Source organism: Sturnus vulgaris, chromosome 5, assembly GCF_052056855.1.
Source record: "Sturnus vulgaris isolate bStuVul1 chromosome 5, bStuVul1.hap1, whole genome shotgun sequence".
NCBI lineage: Eukaryota > Metazoa > Chordata > Aves > Passeriformes > Sturnidae > Sturnus > Sturnus vulgaris.
Window position 1 is genome coordinate 28,482,431 of NC_142247.1, and position 25,274 is coordinate 28,507,704.

General features: G+C 46.8%; 1 protein-coding gene across 4 annotated transcripts in view; it reads left to right on the plus strand.

The window, feature by feature from the left end:
* Positions 1–25,274, plus strand: part of TCF20 (transcription factor 20) — a 131,430-nt gene that overhangs the window by 41,353 nt on the left and 64,803 nt on the right. The window contains exon 1 of one of the 4 annotated variants that reach the window (XM_088165234.1): positions 6,880–6,981. The exons of 1 other annotated variant lie outside the window; for it this stretch is intronic. The gene's annotated coding sequence lies outside the window, so the exon portion shown is untranslated. Of the gene's footprint in view, positions 1–6,879; positions 6,982–9,031; positions 12,423–22,666; positions 22,819–25,274 lie in introns of those variants that run through there. 2 more of the 4 variants (XM_088165231.1, XM_088165232.1) reach the window with 2 other exon arrangements.

Below are 25,274 nucleotides of genomic sequence, written 5' to 3' on the forward strand. Positions count from 1 at the left end.
CTGTCATCTTGCTGTGTGTAGGGGAACCTATTCAATGGTCCTCAATCCATGTGCTGATCTCAGTTGTCATAAATTGTTGTCTTGTAGTGGATTTTGTTTACTCCCAGCATGTTCTGGCTCTGAACTAGCATTGAGAGCAGGTAAAATTCATCTGCAGATGGAGTGTTGTCTGTTCTCTCACAGGTATTCATTTGCTTGAGATGGGAAAGCATCAGGGAAATACTCTTCTCTGTAGACTTCCTTAGAGAGTCAGAGTTCTGGGGCAGAGGTAAATCTGCTGTGTATATTTATATTTAGTTATTTATGCAACCCTTGTCTTTTGTATAGCGCTTTTTACAAGCACTGGTGCATGTATTTCATCTTGCTTTGTGTCAAAAGTAGTACTGTCCCCATTTTATAGCTTCATAAAGAACTGTGTTGTGCGGTTTGAGATGGTGCAAAAAATCTGCATTAAAACTGGGAACTAAACCCAGACTTCTCAGATTCTTGGTTCAGTGTCCAATACTCAGGAATAATGAGGAAAAAGGCAGGATGACTTTTGTGCTTATTTAAAGATACATTTACATATTTTTGTGTTGAATTGGTCTGTGGAGATGAACAGCTTCAATGCAGCACTTTTCATTAGGATAATTGTCTTGAGCAGGGGTTTAGAAGGATAAAAATGTAGGGGGTTTTTGCATCTTCACCACAAACTGCATTGCAATTGTATTGCAGGAATGCACTTGGCTTGTAGCATTTGGTGGAATCAAAAGATTTGACTCAGTGTGATACTGGCAGAGAAAACATACCACCAGCAAGTTTATTTACCACAATAAGATTATAAATTGGTATCTGGGCTATAATAGTTTGACTCTGTGATCTTTCTTCATTGCAGTAAGTAGTAAAATGTTTGCCTAAACTATCAGGAAGTTGCTTGATTCAGTGTTTCTGTGACTCTAGCAAATGGTAACTTGTTAGTTGTGGTAACTCAATTGCTTATTTCTGTGTTTGTAGCTCTTGAACTGATTTTGGTGGGTAACCATTGTCAATGGAAGGCAAGTGAAAGGAAAAGCCTGGGATTTACCTGGATGTAATCACAATTCTCTAGATAGTCTGAATAGAATCAGATCTGCTTGTAGAGCTGATGGCAAAAGAAATGGAAAAAGTTTTGTCTAAGTTGCTGGCCTACTGAAATAAATCTGTCACCCTCGTCTGAGCTGTGAATTTTTATATTCAGAGTTTCAACTACAAATGGACAAAGCTGAGGGTGGTGTTATATGGGTTAGTATTTTATTCCCTATCCTCCCACAGCTGGGAGACTGACTCTTTGTGGGAAAGGTAGAGAGCCTTTCCCTTGCTGAGAACCAAGCTGGGCTTTTGGGCAGCCACACATCAGTCCATAGCTTCACATTATCCAAAAGTGAAGTGTGAAGTCAGGTGGCTCCAGCCTACACAAAATGAACTTGTGGTCTGTGCCCAGCCCTTGGGCTGCAGATTTTCTACCCAAGGTATAAAACCTTAAAATAGCCTACGTTCAGGGTCTACCTTTCCAGGAGGAAACCTTGCTTTCAGTGTAAAACCACTGGGCACTTACGCTTGCTGATGCAAGGAAGTTGGCATGCAGTAAGCTGGGGTGTGAGTTTATGGCTCCCGTGCTGTTCTTGACTCTCCTGTGTGGGCATTTTTCATATGCAGTTAAGAGCTGAGCTGCTTCCTCAGGCAGCGTTGAGTAAGAGTGGCTACAGCACGAGTCGGTGTGCAGTGCCCAGTGTGCTGCCCGCTCAGAGCCAGCTTATCGCTCCCTTCCCAGGGTGAACAAGCCCGTGGGAAATGTTTGGATTTTACAGGAGGCCATGCAGGATCAGAGCAGCAGCAACGTGGACTGTGGAGCTGTGAGACCAGCAGGGATGCAGATAATGTACCAGACACAATTGGGACCTGTCAGGCTTAAGTGTGCCCCGGTCAGGGCAGGAACAGGGTGATGCAAGTGGAGAGTGCTTTTGTGGGGATGGGGACATTATTCTGCAGAGCAAGAAGCCCCGGATCACACTGGAGGCAGGTCGTACCGGTGGGACCTTTGACTTTGCCCCACGCTGGCCTTGGCAGAGCCCACGGGGAGGCCGACGGTGCTCAGCGGAGGAAGGAGGGGAGCAAATGCTTCCCGCGGTGGAGAAGGAGCTGGCATGTGAGCGGCCTCACCTCTGCCCCACTGGTTCTCACCGGCCCTTCCTGGCTGCCTGCCGCCTCTCTCCAGCTGCCAGCCCCCCGCCCGCTGGCAGGCTCCGCATCCCCTGGCCGGGCTGGCAGCAGGGAGCAGAGCGGTGAGCTGTGACAGGACCAGCTCCCTCGGGCCCCTGAGCCACCCCAGCAGAGCGCCGGGCTGCTCCCCGGCTCCCCGTGGCAAGCGCGTGTTTAAGCTTGTGCTAGTCTCCTGGACACCTTCCCGGTGAGTTTTCCAGAGAATGACTACAGATGAAATGCAATTAGACACAGATGGAGGGGAGGTGGGGGAGGGGTGGGAGATGAGCCGAGTTTGAAAATGGGGGGAGGGGAACGATTAATTGCGAGGCCGTGAGGCAGGACCGGCATGTGCAGGAGAGATGAGTGTGAGGATCAGAGGTCCCCGCTGGGAAACGCTCGCTGGGCTGGGGCCGGGAACCTGAGGAGGTCTCTGTGCTCTCAGCTGCTGCTGCCGCCGCTGTTGTGGTTGTTGGAGAGCCAGAGGGAAGCAGCAGGCGTGTCTCAGGGATGATTAATCATGTATGGCAGCAGTGAGGAAGGAGGACGCGGTGCGCACACGGAGACCAGCACCTCCCCTAGCCCTGCGCGCCTTTGGCTCGCTGACAGCGATCTCTTCTGCTCGGAAAACCAGCCCCAGAGGAGGGCAGCCAGAGGGGCACCGTGTTCGCCTGAGCCAAGAGAACGCTCCTTACCCACCCCATCCTCTGGGAACTTTGAGACTTGAGAAACTTAAATCTCCTGGGTATGGAGAAGAATGAAAAAAATGTGAGAGCAGGGAGTTGAACTAGTCCAGGTGGGAGGAGAGGCAGACCTTGACTGAAGGTTTAATTAGTGAGGAGCACGGAAAAAATAAAAGTAGGTTTGGCAACAGCAGGCTGCAAGTGCTTCCCAGTTGGAGAGGTGGGGACAGGGCACAGACCAGTCCAGACTGTTGTTGCAGGTCTCTCTTTGCCTCAGGACTTGTCAGCTGCCTCTCCTTCCACACCCTGGCAATACCTGAAGGAGGAAAAAACCCAACAAATAAAAGCATAATTTGTCTTTCTTTTGGGGAAAACGTTTGGGGAAAGCATTTGGTTTTAAATCTCCAGGATCTGACTTTTATTGCTGTAAAGAAAAGCTTAAGAAATAAGAACCTGCCTTTTTTACTGTGTGTGTGTATATGTGATTTTTTGCGAGGTCAGAGCCCCATACGAAGTGAGAACCAGAAGGTGAGAATATAAAAAACTTCCAGAGAAGCAGACATGGCTAAACCAGGACCACTGGCAGGCCTGCAACCTTTTACCGGGCTCCCCAGTCTAATGGCCACTATCTGCAGTGGTCCGCACACACATCTTCCCCTTTTAATTTCTCCTTCAAGTAGCAGAAAGTGTCCCCTTTTCTCTACATCCCTCGTCAAAGATAAGGCAGTATTCTTCCCACTATAATTTACAGTCTCTTTAACCTCAAGGACTCCCCTTTCACAGTCTGTAACAGTTCTTTTGAGAGCTTTGCACTGAAGGAAGGTGGTTGTATTACCCTACCCATTTCCCTCTGCTCAAGATTTGCTTAAACACCTTTAACTACAGTGCTGTCTTCTGTCACTGAGGTGGGATCGCTAATTTTTGTAAGGCTGCTTGGACTTGCAACCTTTATGTTTGCCCCTGCAAGATTGCTAGAGAGTGCATTTAATGCTTATAAACATCTCCACATTTTCCACGTGCCACTTCCTCATGCAGTGCAGAGCTGTGGCCAGAATCTGGAATGTACTAATTTCTTTATTTTCCTCCATTTTTTTTCCTTAATTGTTCTAAATGTAGCTAAGTAGTATTTCACAAAGCTAAATATCACCACAAAATAAGAGAGGAGTAGGGCATAGATTGTTCAGAGGTGGGACTGAAATGGGTGTCTTCAGACAGAGCTAAGTTTGTTATGGAATGTGTGCTGCAGAGCTATGGAAAACTAGGCTACTGTTGGGGAGATTGAAGGTACCTTTGTATGATTGTTTTGGGATCTCTGGATTAAAAACAAAAAAAAAGCAATGTAGTTTTTCAAGCAGAATTGAAACACATTGGTGGCATCTGAAGCTGACAAAACCAAAAGTTGGAATAAATACTTAATGCTCCTCCCTGTGAGACCTCTGCTCACAGCCAGTAGTCATGGACAACAGGACAAAACAGATGTGGATGCCCGAGCAAGTGAATAGTACTGCTTCATTCGATGCTTCATTTCCTCTCCTCACCAATTTGTGGAGCTTCCTTTGTGGTTTCAGTGGCCTGGGACAGTGATGGGAAGAAGGTGCTGGAAGCAGCTGGTATGTTGCACCTACGCCAGCCCAGCAGGTCTGATTTTGGGATCTGGGCAGAGCTCCTTTGCTGAGGATGTGTGGAGGGGCGTCTCTGCCTTGGCTGAAGGGCCCATCTGTTTCTTTTGAATGGATAGATTGAGAACAGGTAGAAGAGCAGGAGGGCATCCACAGGCTGGTACAACACAGGTCCATTTGGAACTTTTCCTGAAATGCCTTTCTCTAAGGGTGAGCAGCAAAGGATGGGGCAGCTGCTGGTCTGTGGCGTCTTCTTCATCCACCAAGGGGCTGTAGGGTGTGGGGGTCATGCTAAGGTTTACCCCACAGTATATGTAATTTAAGGGAGAGGAGGAAAACCAGGGAGGAAAATATGCAAACCCGGGACAAGAGGATATAATTTGCTCACTCAGCTGGTGGATGGGCAGCAAGAGGAATGTGTTGCTAATTAATGTGAACTATTGATCGCGTTTGGACAGAGGTGATGCTGTGGAGGGGAGTAGTGTCCACCTTTGTGCTACTGGACCATCCAGGGATTATTTTTCCAGTTCGGGGACTATTTTGGTGAGCCCTCCAGCTTTGTGCTGCCTTCCAGCAGCAGTGCTGGTGGCAGTGACAAGGTCCTGGGCCCCCGGGGCTTGCAAGAGTGGGGGTAGGCAGGACTTCCCCATCTCAGTTGGCACCTTGGGAGCCACCTGGTCCCCTCCCCTGGCAGGGGATGCTTTCTGACTGTGTAAGGGGAGCTTTTGGAGGAGCCAGGGGCTGGCTGCCAGGCTTCCTTTAATTCCCCCAGCTGGCAAACAGGAGGCCTGTGTCGGTTGCCGGGGCAATGGCGGGAAGCTGTGTTAGTTTAATGAAGCATTGGGAAGGCTGCTGTTTATTTCAGGGGAGCGGGGGCTCTCTCGTCTGCCAGGATGCTCTGCTGGGATGGAGGGGCAGCTGCCAAAGGACTCCTAGGCCACGACTGCTGCCCTCAGCCCTTCCCAGGGTGCAGAGGCCAGCGTCGGGGCCATCCCTCAACACAGCATGTCTGTCTCCTCCCCTTCCACTCGAGCCCAGCATTTTCAGTGCCATGCTGTCAAACTTGTCCTCTTCCAAAAGTGCCTGCTGTTTCCCAGGGAAGGCCCCCCCAGTCCCACTCATATGCTGAGGACTCAGTCCTCGCCTTAGGCAAGGTGCCTCCCTCCCTGGATGTCCCCTCCCTTCATTGCCTGCCTGGGGTACAGTGGTTACCTGACTGGGGTGTTGAACTTACTCCTTTATTTAAGCAAATGAAGACTTGAAGCATCAATGTCTTCATAGTAAAGGTGACCTACAAAGGAGGGAGGAGAAGAATGAAGAGGGGGGAAGGGGGAAAGTGCCTTGCGTTATGCCCCTTTTCTAGTGTCTCTTTTTGATTTAAAAAGGATCTAATGGGGGGCTTGGGCTTTTTTATCCTTCTTTGCTTCTTTTCTTCCCAGCGTGTTATTTCAAATACAAAAGGATTTCTGGTCTTGTTTAACCTCTAGGGGGAGGGGGAATTCGATGCACAACTTGAGCACTAATAGGCTTATGACTATTCAGATAAAACTTCATTAACCAAGTGTTTAAAAAAATAAGCCTTATTCAGACCTGTTAAAAATCAAGAGAGTGTAAATGGGTGTGAACAAACAAATACTAGGTGGAGAGGTTGTCTGAAAGTTCAGTAAGCCGTGTCCATTTAATAAAAGGCTAAGAAAAAGCCTCAGGCCACAGACCAATGAATTTTCACACAAAAAAGGTGAAATAAGTCTATTGTCTTGCAAAGGAAAAAAATAAGGCCTTTTTATATGTGAAAAGAGAGATGTATTTGGTGAAGATATACAAACAGAAATGCACCTGGATTTTTGGTGTTGTTTTTTTTTTTCCTCCACTCCCCCCTCCCCCTTTTTTCTGGTTCCCATTTAAAATACCATGTAAACAAATGCTGTCCTGGATGATGCTGGTGTAGCAGAGCATCGCCTTGTCCTGCAGGAGCAGCTTTGCACACCAGCCCTTGCAGGACCAAGTCCCCCTGTCCTCAGGCACAGTGACACATTACGTGTGGCTGTAGCCAGCGTGGCAGTGTCCCGCGGGGTTTCAGGCTCCCTGTGCCAGCCCTGCCATGCGGATGGAGCACAAGGAGCCGTCTCTCAGCTGAAGCCACAGCAGCCCAAACTCTGCGATGCCCTGTTGCTAGCCCGCCTCTCTGGCCCTTTCCTCCCTGTATGTGCGAGTCTCGTGCCCTGTGGACGGCTGGTAATTAAAAAACCGTGCAGGGGGATATTACTGAGTTAACAGTAGTTATTTGTGAGGCTGCTGGAGGGGGGGAGAGAGATCTATCCCCAGGGAAAGCTGCACTGACGAGGGGTGGGGGGGAGCAGGAGGGAGGAGGAAGTGGGGGCGAGATTGGCAGGTGACTGCCAGCTCCGAGGAGATGACAGCGGCAGCAGCTTCGCCAGTCCCACTTGAACACTGCACTGCAGGTACTGGGTTAATGGGTGGGAAGTGGTGAAGAAGAATATCAGGGTGGGTGGCTGGAGGGGAGGGTGTTGGCGTGGGGGAGTTGATTTCTGTTAAACGCCAAGATAGAGATGACACTCTATATACATGTAATCATTAGACTTCATTCCCAAGAATATTTCCTTCATATATTTTTTTTAAATGCAGAGAAAGCTTTCCCCAAACCTGACAGTATTCTACCTACAATCACTTTCCCCTTGCCAAATAGTACCATGCTCTACAAAAACGGTCTGAAATGCTGTACTATTTTTGACCATTTCATTTGGGTTATTCGTAGTGAAATTTTAATTTTTAAGGTGCTAGGAATAGGCTCTTCAGTCCCACATCATCTCCATGTAGCGAGGCCTTTTTACTGAATGTGAGACTGCATTACAATCTAAACCTCACAATTTTCTTGTTTGATGACACTGACTATCCAACTAGAAAATTCATGTATCCTCCTTTTGCAGGACTGGCAGGTTAGACCTAGACTGAAGTCCTGATTGACATCTGCAGACAGAATTCTTGCTCATGCTCATGCTTGTGCGCTCTCTCTCTCTCTCTCTCTCTCTCTTTCCCCTGTGCTCATGCTCTCTTTTCCCCTCTCTATTCCCTTTTGGAGGGCAAAACATCTGTTTGCAAAGGGCTGAGGACACACGCTGCACAGGGAGATAAAAGCAGAGAGCCCTCATCCCATGTAAGAGTTCACAGATCTGTAACTCAGGGGGCTGGCGGCAGGGTTTGACAAGGGTTGAAATCCTTCTGTATTTCTCCCTTTTCATATATTTGAGTCTGAAAAACAAAACCAACTGGGGTTATCTCAGATGTGCAATATTGGGGATTTAGATGTCAGCTTCGCTATCAGCTTCATTCTTTGTGCACGAAGAGAGAAAGAGGATCACAGATTTGCACCTAAGCTACACAGAGTGATGCCAGTGCCTTGGTTTATCACAGCAGAGGAAGCCCATGCCTCTCCCTGCCTACTACAGCACAGCTGAGCCCCAAGGGCCTTACACAGACAGTGCCTCAGTTGGAGTCCTGTCCTTTCCCTCCCTGCAGCAGAAGCCAAGTTTAAGGAATTGGCTGAGAGTTCAAGGCGCACGTATGATTGTAGACTTGCATGATAGCAAGGAGAAGAAGCTTAAAAAACGTTCCTATCCTTTTCTCTCCCAGCAACAACAGCCCCCTGTAAAAATATACCATAAAAATATGCCTTTTATTTTGACCGCCGTGATTGTGAAGAGAGCCACTATCTATGCCTGCACACCTGTGATGTTAAAGATTTTAGTCCAGAGACTAGGTGAGGTGTTTTCACAGCTGATGGGCTGGTCTAAACATCCAGTTTAACCTATGACTCAGGTATAGTACTGGTTCACTTATCAGAGACATCTGCAACAAAAGGGGCAAACCCCTTTTGATTTTCCAGTACTGACATAAGTATGCTGATTTACATTACATGAAGATACATATTTTGACTGCTTGACAAAGAAAATCGTACCCATGACAGCTTCTTGTCAAGCAAGTAATCCTACTAAATGGAAGCATGACCAGCACTATCCATTTTGAGGTCTCTTCTGTGTGGTAATTTCCAGTCCTGATATGGCCAGTTTTAGGGAACTGTGTTTTAATCTGGTGACTACCTGCAGTCTTCGCTTAACAGCACTGGAAGCATTGGGCATTTAGCAGCTTTGAAAATTACATCACAGGCATCTTAAATGTACTTCTCAAGCATGCATTGGTTTTAAAGCTTAGCAGCTGGCCTTTTGGCCATACATATAGATCACACACACTCTGACTTGCTTATCAGGAATGGCATTTATTTGAATGCAAAGAAAAATTATACGGTTTCTCTCCTGTCTTCATCTTTCCCTTTCTTGTTTTCTGTGTGGAATGAGAATCTTGGGGATGCCTTGAGCTGGACCATGAACCCCCTGTATCCTCCTGTCAGTTTTGCTAGGGGTAGAAGGGACTTGCTGTGTAAAGTGCTGCCTGCTCTTCGGATGCTTGCACTACAGTAACCTGCTATATTTTCACTGTTACTGGTGTGTGGCAGGAAGAGTTTTAGATGCACGAAGCCTTGCTGGGGGGTAAGGGGAGCTGGGGGACGATACCAGCAGAAGACACAAACGAAACCGCTAGTTCAGAGCTCACAATTAACAGGACTGAGATTTTGAGCAAGTCTCAGGGTAGTGGGAACGGGTAACACAAAGCCAGCACTGGGAGCTCATTTTAATTTCAACCATCTTGTGCGTGTGTAGTTGGCTGTCTTTGTTTAAAGAACTTGGCCTTCAGGTAGATTTTATTTGGACGGCTTGCTTATCCAAAGAACATTAATGACTTTCCTTGAGGAGTTGCAGCCAGTACCTTTGCACCCTGGTTCTCCTCTAGCCCTGTTTTCTCTTTTCCATAATCTCCCGGTGCCCGGCAGCAAGCCTTTAGGGTACATGCGCAAGCAAAAGGAGCTCGAGTTGGGGAATTAATATTCCTGGAACATAACACCAGCAGCATGCACACGCTGAGGAGAATATTAGAGCTATTAGCGGTGGGAGTTTGGAGTGCATGCAATATCTAGATGGAGAATTCAGTGTGATTAATCTGCCTCTAAGCAGCAGCCTCCGGGCTCTGGGAATTCTGTGGCACGTTTGAAATCAGAACTTTTTTTAATTACCTTTCCGCATCAACAAAACAATTGCAGTTGTGTGAAAACAAGCCCATTCAGTCCCTGCCCTGTCTCTGTTCTTTTTTTTTCCCCTTTTTCTTTTTTGGATGAGGCATGCTGCCGGAGCCCTGAGTATTCACAGTCCCGGCAGCTCTGACAGCATTTTGCACAAGTGCAGAGGGACTTAACCTGGGGGGCTTGGCCAGCCTCCAAGTCAGGTAATTGTGTCGTGGACCAAGCTGGAGCAAGCCCATGCTAGTCAGCGTGTATGTGTTAGATTCCTTGCTCTTTCTCCTTTCTTTTTTCCTCTTCCCAGCAAATGCCTGTGCCTCCCTTTCTCCCCCGTTCACCTCCTCACCTTGCATCCTGGCATGTTGGCAGCCATGTTGCCTCCCCGCCATGGGCAGGTTGAGAGAGATTCCCCGAGAGAGAAGGAATGGGATAAACATGGAGGTTTCCTCTCATGCAGTCAGCAGGGTGGAAAAAAAAAAGATAAAAAATGAAAGGAGTCGATATAAAAATGGTAGTAAAGTTGTGGCCAAACAAGGAGCAAGACTTTCTGAAGGATATGAGATTGGATGGGGACCTCCCTGCTTGCAATTCATACCATTTCCCTCCCTCGCACAAGCAGAGGCAGGAGAGTTTATTCCATCCATTGCAGCCTGGTTTATTGCTGTACTGGCATGGAGACGCTGTAAAACAACAGGGGAAATCTTTCCTAATGCTGTGGCTCTGCCAGGGCTGGGATGATGCCCCAAGGTACAGGGATTCAGAGTCGATGTGGAAACAGAGGATTTGACCATGGAGCAACTCCAACCTGGAAGACCATCTTCTGGATTTTATGCTGGGAGCGCATAGAGCTGCTGGGGTACTAAAATTTCTGACAAGTGTCTTGGGTTTCCAGTGCTGGTGCCAGCCCTCTGGGGCACCTCAGGCACTCATGGGGTGCTCCCACCATTCAGCAGCAGCGAGCTGGGAATGTACTTGCCAGCTGGTTCATGGCAGGGATCTGGATTGCTTCCTCCTCGCTTCTCACTTGCTCCACATACAGATTTCCCTCCTGCCTCACTGGCAGGTTGTGGAAAGGGCAGGCTACGATGATAGTGCTGTTTTCTTCTCCCTCCCAGGTCGACATGGCAATGGGAATTGCTTTGTAGATCTTGATGAGGGCAGGGATGGAGGTTGGAGAGAGGAGTGGACACACTGTGAGGATCACAAGCTGTCTTCCTTTTGGCTCTGCAGTTCCAATAACTTCATAAATATAACATCTGCAATTAGCACAGTTTAATTTTTTTTATTTTTAATTTCACTTGGCTGTTGCTGTGCCCTTGACTTATTCCTCTGAATTCCTGGCCTTCAGGTATGATTAGCACAGTGTGTTTGAGCTGCCTTGCTTCAAAAAGTGAAAAAAAAAATCAATTTTAAACACAAATAACAGATTTTTTTGGGGGGTGGCTTATTTACTGACATGTTTGAGGTGGTGTTGAATTTTGAGAAATTGATGTTAAAAAAAATACACCAGCTGAATAAACAAAAAAAAAAGCCCCAAATCTTACAACTTTCCAGGTCCCATTAAGCCAATAGCTACTTAATAAGCCTTTTTTTTCTTCCAGGCTTCATTTCAGAAATGACTACAGAAGTCTTATATCATCAGCTTTTGCTCCCAGAGCAACATCCAAGCAGTGCCTTGTATTGGGAGTACATCAAAGTCTCCTGGCCTTTCTTTCATCTACCCCAGTCTGTCTTCCCCTCCCCAGGGCACCTAAAACTTAAAAATACTCTAGGGAATTGAAAACTCCATTCTTTTCCCTATTGCCTTGGTTAGGCCTTAGATACAACTCTGTTACCTTTAGTCTGACCACTTTTACTCAAATTGTAGTTTAGTAGTAGTTTCAGATCCTCAGGTGGGGGGGAAAGCCCCAAGTGCCCACTGATGAGCCTTACCTCTGCCTGGCCCACAGCTCTCAGACCTCTGGCACGGGGTTCTGTTCACTCTGCGTGGCCCTGCTTGCCCGGTGGCTGTCAGCTCTGCCTTCCCTGTGTGTCTCAGGCACAACCCACAGCATCTGCCTGTTTCCATCCTTACCCTGCAATCCCCCTCTGCCGTGCCCCCCCAGCCTCTCCTGTGGCCACTGCCTCCCCTTGATCTTCACCCCAGCACCTCATCCCGCTCCAGTCCCGCCAGGTGCAAAGGGGCCACGCCAGGTGGTTCTGTCCCAGAAGGGCTGCTGGTGCCTGTGCTGCGCTGGAGGATGGCGCCTGGACTGGCGCTTGCTGTCTGTCCTGCCCAGGCCACTTTCAAAAGGTATTTCCACCGTGGTCACAAAGTTTATTTGTGAAGAAAAGCCACCAAAAAAACCCTCACCACAAAAAAAGGGAGTATGATTTATATTAAAAAAAAAAAAAAAAAAAAAAAAGCCATTTTCTTGGCCAGCCATTTCCTGAGTTCCCTTTGTTACTACTGCAGATATGTGTTTGAATAAGAGCCTTTTCCCCTCCCCTCTCCTATTCCTCCCTGTTCTACCCTGCAGTGAAGTCACAATCCGGCGTTTGTGGGCTCTGTGTGATGTCAGAGACTCGGTCTTGTGACTTCACCGGCGGGCTCAAGCAGAAGGTGCAGACGAGGCTGAGAGAAGAGAAAAAAAGCCCCCTCCTCTCCTCTTCCCTCCCCCCCTCCACCCTCTCGGTTTATAAAACCAGTAGCTGAGATAAATCGGAAGGGGGTGGGGAGAAGCAGCAGGGAAAGCTGAGAAAGATGCCAGAAAGGTACAGTAAATGGGCTTTATCTCTCTCTCCCTCTCCCTGAAAGTTGAGAGTGGAAAATTGCCCTGCAGAGGCCAGCTCTCGCCGACCACGCGCGGCGGCGGCGGTGGCGGCCGTGTGTCTGCGGCGCCCTGTGCGTGTCACCCGCCCCCGCGACGCCGCCGTGCCCGCCCGGGCTGCCCGCGGCGGGGGGGGGGGCTGGGGGCGGCGGGGAGGGCCGGGGGCGGCGGGGCAGCCCGAGCCCGGCGTGGCTGGGCACGGCGAGCCGCTCGCCTTGTCCCTTTTCAAAGGCCCCAGCTGTTGGCTGCTCGCTGCAGTCTGGCTCCTGCGAGACCGACATAAATGGGTTATGGGGTTTAATGCTTATGCGGGGGGGGGGGGGTCCGCCCCCCCTTTTCTTACCCCTGTATCTCTCGTTGATGATTTTATTTTTTTTAATTTATTTTGTTTTGGTTTTGGATGTGTGGGGTTTTTTTCTTGCTCTGCAGGCTCAGAGTAGCACGGGGGTGGATGGGGAGGGGGCCTGCCATTCCCCCGTGATATGTGGGTGCATCAGGAGGGAGAAGGGCAAGGCCTCAGGGTCACATTCCCAAGGGCTGCGAGATATGATTTCTTTTTTAATATCTTCATTTTTGGGGGGGTTGGTTGTTGTTGTTTTTTTATAACTGACAGCTGCACAATAGCAATGTGGGTGCACCAGCAAAGAGCAGCCTAAAAAATATTTTTTAAAAATATTTTTTTTTAAAGGGGGAGGAGGAAAACGGGGGGGGGGGGGGGGAAGTGGGGGGTTAGCTTGCCCCTCCCTTCTTTGGTAATTTTTTTTTCCCTGTGTCAAATTTTCTGTTCACTTGAGATTTTGGACAAAGATGGGGGCAGTGGGTGGGCTGCTTTGAGTTTTATAATATAATATGACTGGAGCAAGAGAGTAAAGCGCAGACAATTAAGGATCAGCGCGAGGGCTTTGCTCATTCAGTCTGTTGAGGAAGCCGTCATTTTGTGTTAGTGTGTGTGTCTGGAGGAGGAAGGATAGTGGAGAGTGACAGTGGAAGGATGCCTAATGTTGTGGTGTATTTGTACTTGCTAAATGCCTGCTTCGGGAAAGGAGGGCTTCAAAAGAAAGGGACTTGTGAAAGGGGGTCCTTCTGAATTTGCCCTTTGGTGAAGCCACTTTGGACTGGATTCTCGCTGCTGGGAATGTGATGTTTTGTTGCCTCCATGAAAGGGGAGGGCCGAGAAACGAAAAGGGCAGGTGTCAGGCAGGCTCCTTGCTGCCACCGCTCTGCGTACTCATCTCACCCCGATCACCCCGATGACCGGTGGCTTCTCTGCTGCTCTGGTTCGTGAAGCTCCTGTGAAAAGCACCGCGTCCCGACTGTCTGCAGGGCCAGGCTTCTCTCTGCTCCTAGGTCACTTGGGTCCTGCTGCTGCACTTCACTCCTAAAGACCCAGAGCACCTCCTGCTTTTGTAGTTATTTTTTTCTTTATTTCAACTACTGGACCCTGGCTGTCCTCTGCCAATATGTTTCAAGGCTGATGAATAGCACCCCCTGCAGTTATAGAGCTGATCTTTTGTAGCACAGATGTATAATTAATTGTGCAGCACTTTTGCAGTCTGAACAGGGAAGTGGATTCTTGGAAGACACCCATGTACTGCCACCTGCTTCTCAGAGCCTCAGCTCCATGGCCCTTGGGGAAGGGACCTGTTGGCCACAGCTTAAGAGCCTCTGTCCTACTGCAGTGATGTGAAACAGGACTCAAATCCAGATCTTTGGTGTAAAAGCCAAAAAAGCCACAAATAAAGCTCAAACATAAAGCACTGCTGCACCACAGGACTCCTCTGCCTCTGCTCCAGCGTGAAAGAACTTTCTGGCATTTTTGCATCTCTGTTCCATCACAGTGGTGATGTTTAGGGAATTTTATTCCTTCTTTTTTCTCTCAGAGGGGGAGTAAGGATTTGTAGGTTTGTAAAGCACTTCGAATATAAAAATTGTTGTCTGTGCAGAGTTACTGTCTGAGTTGGCTTGTCTGAGTCACTACCTAGCTTGCCTGGGAAGTGAAACCTAGAATCATCCCACAGGCCACTTGGAGGATTAAGTCAAAAGAACCATTGAGGCCTCTTCCTCTGGACCTCTGGCCTTAGGGAGAGCAGGAGCGGGGGGTGACCAAGTGGGACTGCATCTGAGGCTGGGAGGTAAGGGGTGATGAGTGAAATGCGCCCTGCAAAACTGAGGGCAGAGAACACTGGGGATGTGATTTAGCTAAGATTAGATACAGAAGAGATTTTAAGCCTCATTATTTTGTCCGGGTATGGCAGGAGTGTCCCCTACGGGGTTCTCCTCAGTTCTTTATCTACGCCTGCTTTTAAAAGAGCAGAAGACAGCAGAGAAAACCCTTTCCTTTGATTTCTCTTCAGCTGGGGATATCCATCGCCCAGGACTGTAACCATAGGTGTTCAGGTCAGGGGGGAGATGTGCATCACTTCAGCCCCATGCTAGGATATGAAAGGATTAAATCTCTTTCCTAAGCAAAGTGGAAGGTCCCCAGGTGTCTTCTCTCAGGCTCAGAGATTGCAGTGGGAGAAGGAAGCAGGATCCAGCTGGGTAAGAGACCTCATCAAGAGGATAAAAGCATTTAGGGTAAAGGACAGTCTGTCTCCCTGAGTAGGGGAAGTAATCAGTGGGGATGTGCAAGGGTCTCTCAAAAAGCCCTAGGCAGGCAATGTGTGTATCAGAAAATAATTTCCAAGCAGTGGTGAAGGGGAAAGAGCTGAAAGCGTTAATTAGTTCCAACGCCCCCCTTTCTGTTAAGATATTCCTTTTCTTGCAATGATAACTGCTTTTCACCTTTCTTTTCTTTTCTTTTTTTTTTTTTAAACTTGTGTCCCAATGAAAAGGACTGTTAAGGAAACCCCCTACTTATCACCTAAGGCTAGCTGCTGACTTACTGTTTCTCCAGAGGAGATAACGCTAGCTGATTATAAATAGGGTGACTACCCTTTTTCATCAATATTAGGGAGTAAGCTGACACCTTGATCTTTAGCCTGTGGAATGAATCACACTGTAAGAGTTGTTACTTTTGGACTAGTCATTTCTTCTCTCACATTATGCTCCCTGCTATGAAAAGGCTTGGTCCTGATGAAGGGATCCTTGAGCTGGGGGCAGGTACCCCAGAGAATGTGAAATTTCACCCTGGTGAAATTTCATTCTCTCCACCAATGTAACCAGTGTCTCATGATTAAACCTGGGTTCAGCCAGGATTGTCAGGGCATGACCTTGAGTACTGCAGCACCCTTCCTGCCCAATGCTGCTGCTTCTCATTGAAAGTGTCAATGTTGGGATAGCTTGTTTTCTTATTTGGAAGTCTGGGCTGTTTCCTAAACTTGCTAAAACCAGTGGAGACCGTTACTGAATTGGTAGGTCGACATGAAGTGTGCTTGCTGAGGTATCTGTTCTTGCTTCTGCTGTCCTAAGAAGTGCTGACCTTATTTTCAGAGCCCTAATGGAACTGATAGTATTTTGTTTAGGTCTAATTACTCACAGCACATTTACAGAAGTTAAATGGGAGACCTTCAGTCCTAATTATTTCTCAGGACAAATGTGAGTGCCAGCAGGATTCCCATCTGCAGAAGATAATAATTTCAAGAGGAATCATGAAAGCCATGATATGTAAGCAGAGGTTTTGTTAGTTTGAACCTGAACTTAAGTATGCAACTGTAAGAATCCCTCAAATCTTGAAACAAAACCAAGTTACTTAAGATTTTACTACATGGTTTGGACTCTCTAAAGATAGGTTTGTCCAGCCTTTAAAAATTAAAGACTGATTTTCTTAAATGAGGACAGTTGTGTCTTTGTGTCTGATACCTAGTAGCTTTTAAAGCACTTTCATCACTTGGGTTACGTAATTTGAATGAAAATACGCTTTTTCCCATCCCCAAATGTGTCAGTGGTGTGGAATATGTTGCATTCAAAGTTGTAAGTTCTGTATGTTCTCATGTGCCCTATCCTGATTTGGATTTGAGTGAAACTTTAAAGTAATGCAGGGCACTAAAATAAGGCATTAATATATTTTGAAATGTAGAATTAGAGTGTTTGAGCATTGAATAAACTTTAATGAGTCTCGAGATACAAAGTAATTAAAGTGGTTGTGTTTGAAGTAGGTTTTTTTCCCTCATGTTTTGTTAGCAAGAGGAGATATATAAGTAAACTATGGTGGAACTTTAAAAATATTTTCAATCAACTAATCTCTCAGATGAATCAAGACCAGAGAACATCACTATATGTAATAAAAAAAAAGCAGAAGCTGATTTCTATGACAAGCAGTTAATGAGATTTCATGCAATGTCTATCTTTAGTGGACCCTTAGGTTTCTACTACCTAATATAACTACAGACTTCTTACCAGATGAATATAGAAGACTCTCTTGGTTTTGGTCCAGTCTGCTGCTTTCTGCGTTGGCCTCTTGCTGCTGCAAGCTCTTCTTATGTGCTGTTTCATGTGCCTGGAATTCTGGAGCGTGGTAGCAGCAGGGTGACTGGAAGAATTAACGCTCTTCCTTCAGGGACCTTTTTTCCCTCTCCTGTTGGCACAGCTGAGATTCAACCACTATTGCATACATCAGGGAGGAAGCCAACAGGGAGCAAAGTAAGAATCAAAACCTTAGTTGCCTCTAAAATTTGGAACTATATGTCATGGGGATTTGAGCTTGTTAAGCCCAGAAATTCCCACTTCCCTGTAGGCAGGAAAAGCCACCCCAGCAAATGAAAACTCTGTAAAGGGCTAGCAGAAGTAAGAGAGAAAAAAAAAATCCCGTTCTGTAAAACATGTTCAGGCAAGGCAGAATTGGTTTTATGTAAGATCATTTAAAAAGACAAGTTCTAATATTTGAATTTCTACTTTTATTTAGTTATGCTTAGCAATTCAGATAATGAAGATTTATTGATGGTCTTTTCTGCCTTGTTGGAGACAGTCTTACTGGAGAGTCATATTTGTATGGCTTTCTGTTTTAATTTCCACCTTTATTACTCTGGGCATCTGCACGGAATGTGATTGGCTTTTCCTCAAAAGTTCAGCTTCTGTTGTTTCTCGCTTTTTCTGCTGGACTCAGATTCTTTTGTCTGCAGCATCACTGTCACTTTCACAGCACCTAATTCTATTCTGTCAGAAGCAGCTTTTTGGCAGGAAGCAAAAGGAAGAAGCAGAAGAAGCAGAGGAGGTCTAAAGGTACAAAGATCTTATTTTCATGAATCAGCTCTTTGTAACGGGAAGATGAAAAGGCTGAAGTGTTGCAGTGTTTTAATTTGTTCTCCTGCTATGATTCACGCTACCAACCTTCAGCTGCTTTATCATTTTCCGTACTTTGAGATGCTCCAAAGTCTTTCAATCCAGTTGTTCTGTTGCAGGAAGGGGCTGTAGGACTTAACACTATGGCTTATGGAGACACTCCCAGTGTCTGGAGGAAAGCAGCTTCCAAGTGATGCACCCAAGACATGACCATCAGTATGCTGAAAATCTGTTCTTGTCCAAAATATTTTCCAGCAAGCACAGAGCCTTTGGTAGTCTTAAGGGGAAAAGTTAAATATCAGTGAATTAATGAAAGCCTTCCCTGTCTTTGCTGCAGTTCCTTAGGAGACATCTGATACTGCTTCTCCCTTGTGTAGGGTCAGATGGAACACTTTTTATCTGAAGTTAAGTGTAAAAGAAATAGGAGGAAGCTGGATAGGAAGCTGGGGCTGGGTAGGAAGAGAGGCAGGAAATGTTAATGAATGTAGCCATGCTGTTATCTTTCTTGGAGAAAGAGAAACAGGTGAGCTGCCCTTTTTACACTCACTTAAAGATGTAGCTGTCCCATCGTGAATATAAGTTTCAGTCCCCGGTTGCATGACCTGTAGGTGCCCAGTCTTGCTGTCATGTTTTGTATTATCTATCTTCAAGGTAGTCACTAATGCCCATTCCCAGAGCATCTAAGAGCCTCTAGATGAAAGCTGTAAAAGTGCAGTGGTGAGCCTGTGCATGACATGAAATTGTGTAACAGGGGAAAAGATTAGGATAAGGGTAATACTTTGAGGGGACAGGTGCCACGTCTGTGAGAAATCTGCGTGCCTGACTCTGCAGAGGCTTCACCTTCCTAGTGCTGCATGTGCAGCAAAACCTTTTGTAAAGAAGAAGAAATCTGTCAGAGGACCCCACCAGCTGCATTCAGAAATCATGTTTCCTCTAACAAACACTGGGGTGCTTGGAGCCTTTCCAGCATATGTTACCTGCAAATTTGTTCTTGGTCCCCCATCCTGCATCACTTACTGTCCTCCGTGCTTCCAGGCAGAGAGAACTCAGGGGGTATGTGAAGATGAGAGGTGGTTGAGGTCAGGAATAGTGTCATCCTTCTGTTCCCCCTCCAAGCTGCTAATCTATACTTCTGGAGAGCCACATGAACTGAGTAATTACTGAATTACAGCTAGATCAGAAGTGGTGACCTCAAAGACAGGAGGAGACTCTCCATCTCCATTTGTCAGTCCTCTTGGGGTCAGAAGGACAATTTTTCGCTGGGATCTGTGAGAGAGGGGAAAGGGAAGTGCAAGGTAAGCCTTACATTAAGGCAAACAGGGAAACGTTTGCTTTAGCCATTGCAGAGTTCATGTGCAGTAAGATGCAGCATTGCTTGCATGTGTGTAATGACAGCAGCACTGGTGGGAGCAGTGGCACTAACCCGGAGGGCTACTCGGGGGACTTTATTTTGCTCAGAATCTCCCATCCATCATAGAGGAGGGTGCCAAGTCTTGAGACCATTTTCCTGCCTTATTGTGACTCTATCCTCAAAAGCATTTTGATTAGGAGATGGCAGGGACGATTTCAGGGAGGAAATGGGTAGGATTTGGAAAGTTTCTGTCGTGGTAGTACCATAGTGGCTCTGTACAATTATGACCAAGCTGATTTTCTTGCACTAAAAGCAGAGATTTCAATCTTTCTTGTGACTGTGGTGTAGCACATATGCTGAATTTATAGCACGTACTCTTGGATGATAGAATGTATTTGCTGGAAATTTAAATTCCAACCTGTTTAGTTTGTTGTGTTGATTGTAAAATTGATCCTTTAAGGCTTTGGTGGGTTTTTTTCTTGTTTGTAACCATTTTTGGCCTTAAATCCCTGGGTTTTTTTTTTCTTTTCAGAATTGAAGGGTGAGAGCATATGGATGCAACTGAGGATTTTACCCTGAAGCAGAAAGGCTTGCATGGGTGTTAGATTCCCATCCTGATCGTGTGTGTGGGATTGTAGCCCTAGCAGCATGATGGGGTTACTTTCTTCATTAGTCCTAGTAATGTTTTATTTATAACATTTTTTTTTTTTGGTGTAACTGATGGTGGTCAAGTAGATAGATGTCACTGAATGGCCAAGTCAGAAGGTTGAATTTCTTTCTTTTGGAAAGAAAATGAAATGTTCAGTGGCACAGGAAAACTTGGCAATGTGAACAAGGTGTACTAATGACGGTGGTTTTTCATCTGGAGTCTGCAGACAGCCAAAAATTAGTTTCTGAGAGAATTAAATTATCCATTAAGCTCAGTGGGGTTGTACGTTGAAGCCTGATATATCACTTGGAAAGCTGCAAAGGATATGGCGTCTCTACTTGCGTGATATTTAACTAATATATTTTTGATAATTCTGTTTACATTCAGCACTTATATTGGCCCTGTGTATTACCAGTGATGCCTACTGTAATGCAGCAGCTGACGATGATGTGACAATTGGCTGTATTTATACCATGAGCTCTTTTAAAATTTCAGTTCATCCTTCAAAATCAGCCATGTAGTTTTCAAGCTTTAAAATATTTTAAAAAGCAACTCTTGTTGTATTTCCCTTGTAACACCTATAAAGTAGTCATAACGGAGATGGGAAATGCCGCTCTGCAGCAGACTAGAGATCCATATATTTCACTGTGTGAATTCGCTTATTTTTGGTCCTTTGAGAAATATTTGACTTGGTAATGGTTGCTGTCCTTGTATTTTTGTATGCCTTTTTGAGCATTTTAACAAAGCTTTTGCTATTTATGCTGCAACTTCATTTTAGACATTAGGTAAAAAATACCTTGATATAACAAGCTTATCTAGATAAGCTGTGCTCTAATGTATTTATATATACCAAAGGGTTTTACCTTAAGGTAAGTTTAAGTTTAGCTCAAGTTAGAGTGCTCTAAGCACTCCTACCTTACAGATCTACATAAATTATTGGCCTCAATTGATGCTTCACTTCAAAATCGGAAAACAGATTTGGAAAACCAAATTATAAAATTCTTATCGAGTTCCCCCACCCCATTACAGCTTTTATCACAGTCCTGGATCCCCAGGGGGAATGCTGCTCTAACCAAGCTCTTAGCATGCTGTGGCAGTCAACAAGATTAAGGCTGTTTCTGACGAGAGCAACCTTGCCGTTTGTCACGGTGAATGTGCTGTCGGAGCCACTTCTCCAGGCGAAGGAAGCGATGACCTCCACCTCCTGTGAGCGAAGCACTGTGCCTGAAACACCACCTGTGAATAGGCAGCCAGTGCTGAGGAGAGCAGGGTGTACAGTACTACGAGAGCACGCAGGAAGGCAGCGCCTGTGTGCTCCAGCTGCAATTTCCAGGGAGCCGATGCGGAGCACATCTCAGTATTCTCATCTGAAGGAGATAAGGCACAGATCACAGCAATAGATTTGTCTCAGGAGCAGGCAAGTCTTTCCTAGATGCTCCAGGTGCACGATTGCCTGACCAGCAGCTGGGGAGTCCCTAACACCCACAAATTGCTAAGTTGAAAGACAAGTGGTAGAACATGTAACTTGTCTGTTCTGGTTGTTTTCCCCAGACTACTGGGCATCATTTTAGGCTTATTTAGATGGAATTTCAGCCAGCCTCCAAATAATTTTTGACAGATAATGCATGGTATGAGATGTGGTGGTTTGTATCTATTTTTCATAAAAAGCAAGTCACCTGTGGAGGAGCCATCAGTGAAGTTGTCAACTGTCTGTGCTTACAACACAGTCCTTCACAGCAGTTCATTGCCTTTGGGATGAGCTCTGAGCAGAGGCCTTCTCTTGGAATAATGCTTGCTGAGGATCTGGGAAACAAAGCTTGGGAAACAGGGCAGTTATCGAAAGTGTCATATCTGCTCAGTAAAGTTCCTGGCAAAGCAAGTTTTAAATGATGCTTGAGTTTTCTCTGCCCAGCACTTAAGAGCTTCGCAGACTGCCAGCCCTACTGCGTTTTCACGTGCAATGTTCTGAGTGGCAGATGGAGGAAACTGTAATGTCATATAGAGCTTCCTTTGCTGGCATACTGGCTTAAATGAAGGAGGTGATGATTTGACAGGGTTGACATCCTTGCTCTGCAGCTGCCCCATCCACCAATCTCCTTACCCCCTCGCTCTCAATCCCAAACTAGTGAATAATCTGAAAAAAGCTTGATTGTCTCTTCAGCACAGAAGTGCAACACACGGGACTCCCAAATGCAAGGCCAGTGGGGACTCGGAGGGCTGGCAGTGCCACTTCTGACGGCCCGAGAGGCTCCGGGCAGGCGGGCTGCGGGGGCAGGAGAGCCCGGGCACCGCCGCCTCCATGTTGTTTCCTCAGATCCCCGCGGCTCCGCTGAGGCACCTCCGATTCGGGGCCCGCCCGGCCCCGGCGTGCGGCCCGACTGCCGCCTCGAGGTGTGCACCAGGGCTCCGAGCCGGCGGAGGGGCGTACCAGCCCCGTCAGGGCTCGGCCGTCGCTGTCCGCGCCGTGCCTGGCAGGGAGGCCGGGCGGAGACAAGCGGGCAAACGGAGCAAAGCCGGTTGTTAAAACTAGGGGGTGGAGAGGGAAATGCGAGCTGCCCCGGTGCCTGCGCGGAGGGGCGGAGGGGCCCGGAGCCCCGGCCGGGGGTCCCGATGCCCCCCGCAGGGACGGGCCGGTGCGGCACGCGCATCGGCCGCGCCTCGCCCACGTGCTCGGGGCGCGCGGGACGGGGTGGGGGGGCGAGGGGGGCGGAGCGCGGCTCCCTTAAGTGGGCGCGTGGTGGTGGGAGGGGCGGTGGCTCCCTTACGCGCGCGCGGAGGCACGTCCCTGCACGCGGGGGCGCGCACGCACGCGCCGCTCCCCCTCCCCTCCATCCCTCCCTCGCCCGGCCGGGACCCGCCGCCTCGCGCCGCCGTTCCCGCTGGCGCGCGCGCTGGCTCCACCGCCGGCCGCCGCCATTGGCTGCCGGGGGTCAGGTGACCCCGTGTTATTTCCTGTGTGTGTGTGTGAGGTGTGAGTGAGGGGAGGAGGATGGAACAGGACGCCCCCGCGCCCCCGCCCGCCCCCCGGCCCCGCCGCCCCGGCTGCTGAGCCGCCCCCGCCCCGCCTGCCCCGCCCGCTGCGGCGGAGGGCGCCGGGCACGGCGGCGGGGGGGGTCTCAGGTAATGGGCGGCCGCGCTTGCCCGGGCTGTGTCGGTGTGTGTGGGAGGCCTGGGGAGGGAGTGCGAGCCCCTGGCGGAGGAAGCCGAGGTCGCCTGGGCGTATGGGAGGGGATGTGAGGGTCTCATCCGTGAGTTGGAGGGCGAGCGCTGGGTACGAGTGGGGCTTGTGAAAGGGCTCCTGGGAAGTTCAACCTTCCCCCTCCTTCCTTCCTTTTTTCTCTCTCTTTCTTTTTTTTTTTTTTTTAAGAAAAAAATGTTTGTTTACGTGTGTTCGAAGACGCCCTCGTGCTGCCTGGTGGGCTGCCCACCTGTTTTTCTGTCCCGGAAGAACGTTTTTTTTGCAAGAATTGTGAAGGTTTTGTGGGGATTGGTGTTTTCATTGAGGAGATAAACGATTGAAACTGTTGGAGAAGATGGATGCACAGTGCTCAAATTGTAGTAGGTGGACAGGCTGTGTTGGGAATGCTTGAGGTTTGTACTGCCTCCGCTTTTTGGAGGCTCAACGTAGCCGTTGCTTATCTGCAGAGATAATCAGGATATAATGTGTTTGGGCTGCTGTGAGGATCAGTTTGTCTTTTCTTAATGGTGCTTACCTTGCTGGAAGTTGTGTTTAGGGCTGCAGTTGGAAGTTATTTTTCCTGCCTTGAGGGAAGGAATAAGAGAAAGTTATGTAACATAAGTGTTCTAACCTATGTATCAGAGCTGCCTAATGGTACTGGGGCTCTGTTATTAACCTGAAAATAAGAGCATGTTGTGTGTGAATCAACAAGTGACTACTGTCTCTCTGAGCAGATTTGGCTCCACCAGAATCCTTTCTTTCTTGTAGATGCTGTCTTTTCCTTCATTAAAAGGGCAGGCAGTTTGATTAAATTGCAGCATTATTTTCTGTACCATTCCATTTTTTTTAAGTCTTCATTTGAAAACAAAAGAAAAGTAAGAGGTACACCTGTGAGGGGATTGAGTTTCAGAGCTTTCTGTGTTTAGGTTAGCATTTTGAAAGCTATTCATGTCTGTGTCGCTTGTTGCCATCTGTTGCTGCATGCATGGGTAATTCTTTGGAGAGCATGATTTTTAGCGTGCTTCCTGACCAATAGATGTGCATGGAGCAGTTGGATCACCTCTGCTCAGATTTTATAGAACAATGAAGTGACTGGATGATGGAGATGCAGCAGCTTTTGGATTTGGTTTGTAGCATGTTGTAGCACGTTATGCTGAACTCAGTTCAAGAAGAGCTGGTTTCTTTACACGTTTTCTAGACTTCTTTTGTCAGATGAGCTTGTTTTTGAGGCTTACTGATGGGTATTATATAGCCTAACGAAGTGCATTTGGTTAAGTGTATGTGATAAATAAATTTTAGTATTATTATTTGAGTTTTCATTTGGCTGAAATGTTTTGGGGTTTTTTGTTTGTTTTTTTTTCCTTTAACCCTACATCTTTAAAAATCTGCATCTTTAAATAGGGTTCCATGTTAGTTCACTTTGAGTTGTTTGAAGCTGTATTATTTAACATTAGGTTCCATTGGCATTTAAAAGGGCAGCTGCGTTAGTACACTGAAGAGAGAATTGCTGTTAAAAAAAGATGACTAAGCGAATAAATATTTTTCCTATCTGTTAAACTTTGTTAATGCTACAAGGAGAGGAGGATAGTCATTCCTCATTTCTGTAAATTGCTGGTATGTGAAATGCATATTGTGGATTCTGGTTAAATTAACAAGCGAGGCACTGTGCCATTTGAGTAAAAGTATGACAACACTCTATATTAAAAAATGCTACTTTCCTATTGTACTCTTTTGAATCTTATAGCTCTGGGATAGCTTTTGGACTTTGTATTGTTAGGGGGAAGTTCTTGGACTTTTTTTGTTGGTTTGGTATTCTTCAGCCTCCTTAGCTTTAAGTCTGTTAGCATCCTTTCTAGTAGAATTGTGTGTGTTTTGACACAATTTGGGCTTTGACCTATAAATCAGTTTTTAGTGGTTTTGGGATTGATGAAACATGGATTTTTGCTGAAACATATATTTTCATATACCTTTGCAGCCTGGGGCAGGTTAATCATGGTTACCTACATGAAAGCTGTAGGAGCACTTCATTGTTAGTGACTTTGATAGATCAGGAATTTTGATTTTGTTGTTACTTTTCTTTGTAACGAATGCTTCATAAAAATAGCCTGAAGTTAATTTTTATTAAAGGAGGAAATCTGTTTATATAATATGTAAATAAGAGGTGAAGGTTATTTAAATGAAAGACAACTTATTTGGTATTAGTTGTAAAGGAGACCTCTTTTTATTGTGAGAAGAAGCTTCCTTAATCTTCATCTGAAGAAATAGGCTGTTACTAACCTGTTTGCTACATTTTAAAGGCTACTCAGACTGTAAGTAAAAACATTCTTAATGGTTCCATCTATGATTGATACGTATATGAAATTTGTAGGACAGAGAGTGAAACGTGTAGGATTTTGGG